We start from the raw sequence: 12801 nt of genomic DNA on the forward strand, positions 1-12801 counted from the left end.
AGCTCCATTTTTCTGCCTTGTCTAAACACAGCGACTTCACCTGACTAGGACTTCAGAGTGGTTCAACCCGAGGAGAAAAGTCCCGGTGGATGTTCCAAATGTATCTTCCTGGTGCATTTTGAAAAAAAAAAAAATTTTTTTTTATTGTGGTGAAAGTTTCCCTGGTGGCTCAGTGGTAGAGAATCCGCCTACAATACAGGAGATGCGGGTTCAATCTCTGGGTCGGGAAGATCCCCTTGAGAAGGAAACGGCAACCCACTCCAGTATTCTTGCCTGGGAAATCCCATGGACAGAGGAGGCTGGTGGGTTACAGTCCATGGGGTTGCAAAGAGTCGGACTAAACAACCAACCAACCAAAAGTCACAGGATATAAAAATACTATTTTAACCATATTTAACTGTACAGTTCAGTGGCACTAAGTATACTCACATTGTTATGCAGTTCTCACCATCATCATCTCCCGAATTTTTCCTTCCGAAACTGAAACTCTGTCCCCCATCAAACACTAACTCCCCAACCCCCACCCGCTTGCCTCTGGCATTGACCACTGTACTTTCTGACTCTATGAATTTGACTATTCTAGGCACCCTGTGTAAGTGGAATCAAACTGTATTTGTCTGCATCTACTGTATCTGAAATGCATTTTTAAGGTGAACTTAATGTATGTCCTACAAACAGATTGTACTTTCTGTTTTTTCAGTCCCTCTTCCTGTGGCTAAAATCACACCTTGCACCAAATACCAGAGAACTCAGTTATCTCAGGCAGAACCATCTTGGGTGCTGCAACTCACCTTGGTCCTCACCTCTATCTAGTCCTAAGAATTTACTGAAGTATGTTGGGGGGGGGTTGGCAGGGGCAGGAGAGGGTGGAGAAGACCACCCCTAATCTGCCTCTAAGAGAGGAGCCCCGCAAATTATTTCCAGCAGCTCCAATAATTTTCCCCCTAAGTTAAGCCTCGTACAAAACCCCACCCTGCTCAAGAAAAAGGTTGAAATGCTCTGTTCAAATGGCCTGTCTTCCTGCTGCTCTGTGTGGCATCCCTGAGGCTCGGCAGGAAATCAGGGGCCAAGGAGATGGGGTCCACACAGCCCCGCCCAGCCTTCCTTAGCAGATGGTCATGGGACGCCCCTGAGATGCCCAGTGTCCCTTCTCAGAAACTTCAGTGTCCCCTTCTCAGAAACCTAGGAAACAAGAACACAGTTTCAACTCTCCAAAGCACAAGAGCCCCACCTGACCCTCCTGGAACTTCACTGGCATCCCTTAGTACGATCTGCCTGGAAAGGAAGCTGTCCACTGCGTGCGGTTGAGCCCACTGATTGGCTGGTGACTGCTCCCCCACACCAGCCTCTGCTCTGGCTTGTGTTCACAGTTTTTCCATTTAAAAAATACATGTAAACACTGACTGCAAACCAAAACCTCAATGGGGTGAGACACCCTGGGGGTGGAGGGGAGCGGAGAGAAACCCCAGTTATGGCTCAGGACGCGCCTCTTGGGTCGGAGCTCTGTGGGCAGCTCTCAGTGCGGGCCCCATGGTAGCTCAGACAGAGCGGGCATTCAGGGAACACTGGCTGGATGCTAAAGGATTAAACAAAAAAACCCTTTATCCCAAGCTGTCTAGACACCCCTGAGAGCGACACAATGGTGTGGAAGATACACTTTCTGGGAACCTGGAGGGCCTGAGGCAGGGGATGGGGGGCAAAGAGACAAAACAGACAAAACAGCTCAAAATTGGCCCCACAGGCTGGAGCTGGAAGGAAGTGGGGAAAAGCCCTATCTTTTGAACATCAAAGTTCTCCAAAGATGAGGACGACTTTTTAAAGGGACCCTGACATTTATATATAATTTATACATAATGAGAACAATTCACATTGGTGTTGCCCTTAAGATGATCCTGCCCAGCTTCACAAAGGCAAGCAACGGTCTCATTAGAGCTTCTTAAAAGCTCCAAACTGAGAGACCCTCAGACAAGCAAGAACCCTCCCTCCCCCAGAAATCCACTGAAGTGCCCCCAACCCCAGCACTTGGCAGGGCCCCGCACCCTCCACAAAAACTGCCTCCCTCTGAGTCCTGCATTTAATCTCAGGGTTGTGTGAGGCTTCCTGGGATCAACCCAACAGGCAGGTCCAACAACATGACCCATTGCCTATGTGGCCCTCCCATGGCAGGTGCAGGAACTCCAGGGGTCTCCCCCAGGAGCCCCTACACCCGAGGGAAGGTGCAGGGCCACAGAGCAGTGGCACCACCCCAGCCAGAAACCCCAGTGTCCATCAGCCCTGCAGCCAGATCGCCAAGCAGACAGTTAATGATCTGCTCGCCGAGTGTCTAGCACATCCAGGCAAAAGGACTGGGGTGCTGAAGCGATGCTTCCAAGAGGTACTGGTCAGAGTGCTGACCACAGAGCAAACGGGGACAAGATGTCTAGTTTATGCGGGCATCACAGGAACAATGTTTGGGGTAAATGGGAGGAGGGTGCAGGGTCACCCTGTACCCACTGACAACTCCTGAGTCCGGTGCTCAGGGCTCCCTGCCACAGGGCAGCTGGCCCGTGATCCTCCTCGTGACAGCCTGCCCTCCTCAGGGTCACTCTACTGCAGCCCACCATGAAAACCCACCAGTCTAGAGCAAGCCCCCCTAGACAGTCACAGGAGCCCCCCACCAGGCCCACTAGCATACCTGGCAGCTAGCTAGTGTCTCCAGCACATGTCTCTCATCTCCACCTGCTCGACCCCAGACTCTCGAGGGCCCAGAGCTGCTTCCCACCCCTCTAACATGATGTCTGGGAAACAGTGCCCAGTAAATGATATGGTGTGCTCAGCACTCACAGCAGAAAGAACACAGCTGTTGATCAGGCCAACCCTCTATCACCCAAAGAGCCATGTCACCTCTGTGGTTCACAAGACATCTCTGATGCTCACTTTTCTCCTCTGTGAACAGGGAGGTCATGCCTGACTCACAGGCTATGAAATCCATCTATGGTGGCAGGCATGGTGCCTGGCACACGGGGGTGTTTAATGCAAGCTAAGACCATTTCCAGCAGAGTTGTACACAGAGCAGACAGGCAACAAGACCCCCTCAAGGAGGTGTTGGTCCAAGAATGGGAGGAAAAGGCAGGGAAATGTCAGAGTGCTCCTATGACTACCAGGCCAGCATGCCCTCGGGTGACATCTCAAGGTCCCTCCCAGGCCACCGTCCCCGCTTCTGTGCCTGTCAACACATCGACTCCCTGCCCACAGTCATGGCACCAGGGCCGCTGACTGAGTCAAGGGTGGACACAGAGCAGATGACCCGCTGCCCGTGGACACTGTCAGGGCATCACCGACCCAGAGCAGGGCAGGAAGCTCTTGGTCACACCGCAGATGAGACAGAGTCAGGTCTCAGAAAACTGGGAGGAAAGGGGAAGAGAAAGTACCTGGCTGAAGCTAAAGCCCTGCTCCCAGACGGGTCAACAGGATTCGAAAGTGGCACCAAACTGCAACGCTATCAGAGACCAATCCTGGAAAAAGTTCCCACCCCGGGAAACCACCACCCCCAGCCTTGGAGCTGGTCCACAAAAGATACAGGTGACGCTGTTGCTTGAGACGGAAGGAGGGGGCGGGAGGGGCTCACAAAGTGAGATCGAGACCAGGTCATGCCCCGAGGGCTGTGTCACGACTCTGGAAGTTCACCCTACCAGTGACAGTGGCTGTTGAAGGGCTTTAAGAAGGGAGCTGAGATTTCAGGTGCTCACTTTTAAAAGATCACTGGAAAAAAATTAAGAACAACGAAGAAGTCCGCTGACCGCAAGAGGACAGTGTCTGGGTCTTTGGTGGTGATGGAAAAGGAGCCAAAGGCAGGTGTCTGCTGTTTCCTGCCTTTTCCAGGTGGATGTTTTAGACAAGCTCTTGTTTCTACCTTTGAGTGACCCCCAAGCGAGTCAGGAGGGGAAATCCAACTTCCTTCTAGGAAACACTTCAATCCGCTGTGCCCCACGTAATTAGCCAGAAGCTGGACACAAAAGGCCCCAGAGTGGATGGTTCCATGTATAGGAAATATCCGGAATGGGCAAATCCATAGAGACAGGACGCAGACTGTGCTTGCCAGGGGCTGGGGGAGGGACACGGGAAGGGACTGCTTAATGGGTACAAGCTTTCTCTTTGGAGGGAAAACATTCTGGAACTAGACGAAGCTGGTTGCACAATACTGTGAATGTACTAACTGCTACTGAATTGCTCATTTTAAAAATGGAGGACTTCCCTGGTGGCCCAATGGTTAGGACTCCACATCTCCATTGCTGGGGGTGCGGTTTTGATCCCTGGTCGAGAAACTAAGATTCCACGTGCCGTATGGTACGGCCAAAAGAAAAGAAAAGAAACTTAAATGGTTAGGTTTATGTTTTATGGACCTCACCTCAATTAAAAAAGAAAACTATAATCGGCTAGTATCACAGAGCGTATGGAGATGTCCTGGAGTTAGAACTACCAACCCCATTTACATATGTGTGTGTGTGCGTGTGGTGGGCATCATTTTCCCTCAAACCTAGGGCCACTTCTGATTCTTGTCAGCCCCCACCAGTCAATGTACCAGGCCACAGGTGACATGTGACTCTCTAGCCTGTCTCTCAGCTCCCTTGTTTCTGCTGCTCCCCTTCTCTGTGGCAGAGCGTGGTATTTAAGTGTGTAGACCTGGGAGCCAAGGCTGCACAGTTCAGCTCCTAGCTCCCAGCAGCCCTGAACTGGTCTCAGTTTCCTCATCTGTAAAATGGGGTAACACTGACCTACAGGCCTCACTGACATTGTGAAGGCTGAGCCACTTGGCCACACACAGCCCCGGGAGAGCATCCAGAGAAGCCAGCCTCCATTAGGCGGCTGTGGGTGGCCGTGCTCTGAGCCCAGCACTGTGCCTGCCTTTACGCTGCCTCCTCTCCTCCTGATCTCCTGTGTGTGGTTCTTCTTCCTAAAATGGTGACTCCATCACATCCAAACTGTCCAGCTTGGTGTTCAAGCATCCCCACGCCCAACCTGCCTGCCCACCCATGCCCACATCCCCCACACTCCCTCCTGCATCTGGGCTGGAGGGTGAGAGGCACGCCCCAGGAAAATGGGTTCTCCCCTGCCTCACATACCAGTTCTGTGGTGCCCAGAGGGCTCTCCACAGTCAAAGCTGCCTAGTGAAAATGTAATGAGGAAACTGGAGCAGGAAGCAGCATGTACCCCACCACGATGGAGGCCCAGGACTCAGCCACCCTGCTGTGGGGACTCATGGCCAAGAAGGTGGAGACAGCCAGCAGAAGCCATCATTGCCCTGAAACACTCAGTCACTGCCTTGAAGAGTCCACACAAGAGCCCACCCTCCAGGTGCATCCACTGGGTTCCGCCCCTCCCAGTGCGAGCAGCCCCCAAACTCCCCCCTCCCCATGGGAACACCCTCCAGTGCCCTCCCCTCCCCATGGGAATATCCCCCGGTGTCCTCCCCATCCCTGTGGGAGTGTTTCCTAATATCCTGGCCCCTCTCCCCCACAGACTCATCTCCTGGTGTTCTCCATCCTCTCTGCCCTCATTCAGCCCCACTCCGGCCACACACTGGCCCACACTCACCTTCCACACCTGCCATCCTTCCACCTGAAAGGCCCACTTGCCTCCTGATGACCTTCTCTCTTTGTCAGTATCCCTCTACTCCGCGGGGTAAGGTCATCAGGGAGACAAGCCTGCATCTCCCGCTCGACAGACAGGACCCGGAGCGCCAGGAACCCCCCTCAACTCCATCCTTTGTATTCTCAGGCCCAGCAGACTGGCCACACATGGCAGGGGCTCAATAAAAGTTTGGATGAAAGAATGAACACGAGTGGGTCAATAACAGTGCATGAGAAGAGGCTTGTTTTGAGTTCCTGATGGTCCACAGAGCCGTGGGGGAGATGCCTATCTGGGAATTGAAAACTTGGCGGTCAGGTCCTATGACGAGAGTCCAAGGGGTGGGGGCAGTCAGCAGGATTCAGATGCTGGTGACTGAAGCTAGGAGGGGGCGAGGGGGGCTGGCATGAGGAGGTGGGTGGCCCAAGAGAGATGTGAGGAGGGGTCGAGGGTGGGGGTGGGAGGGGTCTGTGGGGGAGACAAGGGCCAAGAGGCGGCAGCAGTGGTTCGGGTGGAAGGGGGAGGGGGAGAGTGCTCTGTAGGTGGAGATGGGGCCACGGCACCAAAGCAGCAGGACGGTGAGTGGACCTGCCTGGAGAGCCTGGGCAGTTAGCACGGGGACCTCCAGGAGCTGCTGGAAAGACCTGTGTGCCAGGGGAGTGAGGGAGTGGAAACCAGGTGTGTGTTGCCCTGGGAACGAGAGGCTGGATGGGGCTGGAGGAGCCTCTTCTTCCGCCCAAACAGCAGGTCTGGGAGCTCTCGGCCAAGTGAAGCCTGAGTCCTGGGGCCCCTCCCCTCTGGCTGCGACCCTGGCTCCCAGGTCCCTACATGACCCCATGAGCAGCCTCATCTACTTCTGACCAGCTGGAGGGCACAGCAAGCTGTGAGGCTGGGCCAGTCACATCGGGGAGGGGCAGGAGCCCCAAAGCCCACCATCAGAGCCCCCTTCCTCTGCATTCCCACAGGGACTCCTAAGGTCAACGATGAGGGCTCCTTTCTGAGAGCCTGTGACTCTCAGGGAGAGCAATGAGAAAGCAGAGACCAAGCGTCCAGCCTCATACGAATGGATAAGCAAGATGTGGCCCATGCATACAATGGAATGTTATTCAGCCCTAAAAGGAAGGAGATTCTGACACGGGCTACAGCACAGATGAACCCTGAAGACATCACGCTAGGAAAAGTAAGCCGGTCACAGCAGGACAATCCCATGTGATTCCAGTTATCTGATGGGCCTGGAGTGGTCTCATTCACAGAGACAGAAGGTAGAATGGTGGTTGCCAGGGGCTGGAGAGGGGAGGTGGGGAGCTAGTGCTTAATGGGGATAGAGCTTTAGTTTCACAAGATGAAAAGAGTTCTGGAGATGGAGGGGGTGACGGTGGCAGAACAAAGGGAAGTACTTACTGCCACCGAACTGCGCACTTACAAATGGTTAAGACAGGGCCTTCCCCGGCGATACGGTGGATGGGAGTTCACCTGCTGACGCAGGGGATACTAGTTCGATCCCTGGTCCCGGAGGATTCCACATGCCACAGAGCAACTATGCCCATGTGCCACAACTACTGGGCCCACGTGCTACAACTATCGAAGCCTGTGCACCTGGAGCCTGTGCTCTACCGGAGAAGCCAGGGCAACGAGACGCCCCATGCACTGCAACCAGAGAGCAGCCCCCGCTTGCCGCAACAAGAGAAGGCCCTCGGGCAGCAACAAAGACCCCAAGCAGCCAAAAATCAAATAAATAACTTTGTAAAGGTGGTTAAGACATAATTTTGATGTTATGTACATTTTACCATGATTAAGAAAAAAAAGAGAAAAATCAAACCCTTAAGTCAAGAGAAGTCTTTCCAGACTTCTGGCCTTTGGGCACCCAGGTGCCAACCGTGGAGACTCCAGCACACACTCTCTTTGTCGGGGTGGACTTTCCCAGGACACACAGGCCAGGCAGGAACACTAGGCTGAGGGTGTTAGTGCCAGGGTCTCTTCCCCAGTTCTAGCTGAAATGCTGGGAATGAGGGTTCCATGCCCCAGGCACACCTCACCTCATGCCAAATGCTCTCTTGTCAGATGGCACTAACCCGCTTTAAAAGAAAGTTCCAAAGTTTCTGTCTCCAGCCCAGACCTCTCTCTTGAGCCCTAGGCCTACCTGCCATCTGGACATATCTGCGAGACCATCTCCACCTGGGACAGGTTCAAGGCATGCCCATGTCTCCTTAGCCCCCAGCCCTCCCTAAAGGGTCACCATCCACTCTGACCTCTCAACAGACACCTGCAACTCTTCCCACTTCTTCATGCCCTACGCCCAACAAGTCACCAAACCTGCCAATTTCACCCTGAAAATGTGGTCACTGCCATCCGCCTGGCAGGAAACAGACGTGATGGAACCCAAGGCAACATTTTGAACAACCAGAGGCCCCAAGGGCAGAGCCAGCAGCTGTGTGTGACCACAAGCAGCTTGTCCGCGAGGACCATTCACAGCTGGGGCACCTGTCAAGACGGTGTCACCAGGTTGACCCTAGATTCCTACTCAGTGTGGCACTGACATCCCACACGCCCACAGCCTGGAGACGGCATGACCCACCACCTCCTTCACTCCTCCAGAGGTACCCCGAGGGCAGCCGAGGCTCCCACGCCCACCGTCATCCACAGGGGGAATTCAAGACGGTTAAGCTCAGGCTTAGGTCTGGCACAGCACTTGCGGATCAACCACTTCCACATTCCTGCTGTCCAGCCCTGCCTGATAGCCCAGGCCTGCCTTGCCCAGGCCCAGCCTCGGTGGGGGGCGCAGCCAGACTTGTGCCTTGGCAGCTCCTCCAAGGGAGGCCCAGGGAGCCTGTGTGCTGTCTCCCAACCAGCAGACGCATTTCTTCATTATGTTGGGCAAGGAACAGAACTTTTAAAACACAAAACAGCAGGAAGCTTCCCAAACGTTTTTGGGGTTGCAGGGTGAGGGGTGGCAACAGGACAGATCCCTCTCTAGGAGCCACCCTCCCCTCGGTCCAGCCAGGAAGGACCCTCAGCTCCAAGTCTGGAAAAGCACCTTTACCCATCTCGCCCTCCAAAGTCCACATCTTGGACATTTACGTGCATGAAGTCACTTCAGTCATGTCTGACTCTGTGACTCTGTGCACCGTTGCCTGCCATGCTCCTCTGTCCATGGGACTGTCCAGGCAAGAATACTGGAGTGGGCTGCCATGCCCTGCTCCAGGGGATCGTCCCGAGCCAGAGATTGAACTCACGTCTCTTATGTCTTCTGCACTGGCAGGTGGATTCCTTACCACTAGCGCCACCTGGGAAGCCCCTTGGACACTTAATGCTTCCTTCCTCTAACAGCTTCTTAGGAAGAACTTACAGGTGACCTGACATGACGTCTAAGATTTGCTTCCCAACAAGCCAGGAAAGGGCTTCCCAGGTAGCACAATGGTAAAGAATCTGCTGCCAGTGCAGAAGATGCAAGAGATACCGGCTCAAACCCTTGGTCAGGAAGATCCCCTGAAGGAGGAAATGGCAACCCACTCCAGGATTCTTGCCTGAAGAATCCCATGGACAGAGGAGCATGGTGGGTTACCGTCCATGGGGTCCCAAAGAGTCAGACACGACTAAGCATCCGAGCCATCCACAAGCCAGGAACAGCATGTGCGTGTGACGTGTGTTTCTGCGTGGGTGGGGGCGGGCGTGCATGCACGCATATACATTCCTGTGCGTGCACGCTGACACTTGAAGCTGGTGAGGGAACCTTATATTTCTCTCAATTTTGGTATATGTTTGAAATTTTCCATAATCATGACAATTCTTCACTTAAAAACTAACACAGGCTTCCTTAAGAAAAGGCTAAGGTGATGGAGGTAGGAGGCTGTACTGATTAAGGGCTTAGGTGCCAAAACCCCTAACCTTGGCCAAGCCATGTGGACGGTGGAAGAACCCACTTGCTGCCCTGGGTTCTTAGGAAAAAGACAAGGGTTAATGTGTCAAGGATTCAGATCAGAGCCTAGCAGCAGTGCTATAACATTATTTCTCTTTATTATTCTTACCATCATCAGCATCAGACAAGATCTCACCCATAAAGCACTTAGCAGCAAAGCGCCTGGCACCTACTGGAGCAGAATTTTTACTCTTAGATTGGCGGGGGGGTGGCTATCAGATAACTGAGATATAGGAGAGCACTCGGCTGAAAGTCCAAAATAAAGGTCCTTTTAAGTCTGAATTTCATCAGTCAGGCCTGTGGAGGAACGATGAGATTATGCATCCCTAGGTGGACCGAGGCACACCCTCTGTCCTGCTTCTGTCCTGATTAAGACACTCATTCTCAAACTTTTCAGGAACAAAGATAAATCGATCATGAACAACAGCCAGAACCTAGCTCTTGGGAGGAATTGTTGCAAAATTCCCAGATGAAGCTCGTGAACACAGCTTGCAAACTGTATGAATCAGAGGTTCTACTAAATGTGAAAATACAAAGCAGGCAAGTCTCTGCTCACCCGGGAGGAGAGGGAAGGTGGGAGAAGGTACGGCCCTGAGGGAACATGCAGCCATCATTCTCAGCAAAGCAGCAGGCAGTGTGGGCCTCCACCAGCTGGACACCTACCCTCCTCCCCTGCTTCAAAGGAAGATGACTCCCCAGGGCATGTCAGAGTTTTACCAGGCAACCCAAGGGAGCCCACAGAAGGGTGGTTTCAGACTTGCTGGAGCAGCCCAATGAAAGTAGCTTCTCCCAGCTCCAAAGTGACATCTTCGGGGACCCCAGGCAGAACCACTTCTCCCTAATAAGCCCCAGAACCCACTGATTCTCCCTAAAGCCCCAACCTCCCTGACGCCAGGCCTGCCCTGCTTGTGACTGTCAGAGCCACTGCGGTCAGTGTGCCTCTGTTTTTATTCTCTCTGCTTCCCTAGTGGGAGCCAAACTGGGAAAGGAAAGGAAGTTTGTAGAGTTATTATTGCATTAGGCCATGCCACCCCATCCCTCTCTCTCTCTCTCTCTCTCTCCATCTACTGGGGAAAGCATGCTCTGCAGAAGACAAAGCAGTAAGAGAACAAGAAAACTGAAATGATCCGATCCAGCCCATCACTTGACATCTGGGGAGACACGAAGTGCCCGGCCCATGATCTCAGCACTAGCGACAGTAACCAATGACAGTAACCAACCAGTAACAGTTAGGGCTCTCGAGATTTGGTCCACAAGCTCTGGCTGTGCAGTCTGGGTAAGCCAGCCACCCTCTCTGGGCCTCTGCCAGGAAAGGAAGGGTCGGCCCAGATGAATGCCACATAAGTATTAATAAGACACGGCTTCCCCAGCTCTGTGCTTCCTCAGTGGGGGAGCCACTGGGGAGGGGGCGGTGTCAGGAACCGGTTCATCAGAAAGGGAAGGGACAGTCCCGCCCCCTCACTTGCTTTCTGTCCTCACACCCAAACCAGGATTCCAGATATGCCCCCCCTAAATGTTCTACCCAGGAGAGAATTCTTTCAAGGACACCAGGCTTTAGTCACCAGAGATGCTTTTTTACCATCAACACCTGTTAAAACTCAACTCATGACCAGTTTCTGATGCTACTGGCTAGAGCATTTAATTAAATATTACTCATTCAGGAAGCGGCCCCTGCCAACTCACCCCCGAACTGTTCAGTTCATTTTCAGAGAAAAAGAGAGAGGGAGGGAGGAGCCTGCACCCTCCTCAGCTGGTACCAGGCACCCTGCCCTCCTCCCCGTACCCTCGTTCAGGGCAGCCCTGTTTTGAGAACCAAGCAGGGAAAGGCAAGTTAAGCGGATCCAGGAGCCAGCGGTCCCCACTGCCAGGTTACCATGGATGGCACACACACATACACACACTCACGCCACACAGACACACATGCACTCAGAGGTGCAGACACATAGACACATGCACACACATTCACAGACACACTCACCACACACACACTCAGAGGTGCACACTAACTCGCGCAAAGACACACACTCAGAGACACACGCACACACACAAACACATCACACATACACATTCATACACTTATTCACACACACACGCAGACGGGCTCACAAAGACACACTCTCACACAGACACATACTCAGCACACACCATACTCACACACACAATTCGCCGTCCCTCCCCGGCATACCAAGCCATCGCCCCGCGGGGCCGTTAGCATTGCCGGGAGCCTCTGCCTTGAACTTGAACAGGACAGCTACCACTGACTGACCCGGGCTGCTCTGGATTTTCTGTTTTAATCGATTCCCCGACAGAACTCTCGGCTCTCCGCTGGTTGCCCGAGCAGCCGCCGCGGCTCCGGGGCGGCGGGGGGGGGGGGGGGGCGGGGCCGCCTGGGGTGTCGCCCGGCGGGCTCCCCGGGTGAGGCGCCGCCGGCGGAGCTGGCGACCCCCGAGGGTGCTAGTTGGGCCGCGCTGCGGATCCCGGCCCCCGCTGGCGGGAAAAGCGAAAGTAACTCCGTGGAGCGGGGTCGCGCTGCCCCTGAGCGGAAGGGGCAGGTCGGCGCCCCCGCCTCCGCCGCAGGGATGGTCCTGAGGCCACCCCCCGGAGTCCGGCCACCTAGAAGTCGCCGGGGGCCGCCGTGCGTCCCGGGCTCCTTCTTAGGTCTGCAGCCGCCAAGGCTCAATCCCGGGTCCGACGGTCTCCGGGGCCTCCTAGACTCCCGCCCCGTCTCGTCCCCGCAGGTGGGGCCCGGGGCCGTGCGACCTGCCCGCGCCTGCACGGGCAGCACCCGCAGCAGCGCTGGGCGGCGCCCCAGGCCCCTCTCCTGGGACTCATGCCTAGAGAAGGGCTCCCCATGCACCGGTACCGGGTCTCCAGGCGAGACGCCACCCCAGCCCCGCGCCCAGGTGCCCACTCGGTCCCTAGGTGCTGCGATTCTAGCGCGCGCCCGGCCGGGACCCCCAACCCACCCATTCCCCGTGCCCGGCCCTGCCTACCGCTCCGGGGAGGCTGCCGCCGCCGCCCGCTCTCCGGGACCGAGGAGGCTTCCCGCCGCAGGGAGCGAAGTCGCCTCCTCCCCGCGGCCCCGGCGCCAGCGCTGGAGCCTGGTGCCTGCTGCGAGCGCGCTGGATGCCGGAGCGCGACTTCGGTGCAAAGAAGAAAATGCAACCGAAGGCTTTAAAGTGAAAAAGGAACGAGCTAGGGGCGGGGCCAGCCCGCCCCCGTCCCGCCCCCCCTCCCCCCTCCCCTCTTCTTCTTGCCTCGCCCCGCCCCCGGCTGGG

The 12801-nt window shown here is 55.0% G+C and overlaps 1 protein-coding gene across 1 annotated transcript in view; it reads right to left on the reverse strand.

The window, feature by feature from the left end:
* The window catches only part of SPSB1 (splA/ryanodine receptor domain and SOCS box containing 1), a 70706-nt gene extending 57977 nt beyond the window's left edge, over positions 1 to 12729 (reverse strand). Inside the window, 1 exon segment of the mRNA XM_018060389.1 lies at positions 12517 to 12729. The gene's annotated coding sequence lies outside the window, so the exon portion shown is untranslated.

Source organism: Capra hircus, chromosome 16 (assembly GCF_001704415.2).
Source record: "Capra hircus breed San Clemente chromosome 16, ASM170441v1, whole genome shotgun sequence".
NCBI lineage: Eukaryota > Metazoa > Chordata > Mammalia > Artiodactyla > Bovidae > Capra > Capra hircus.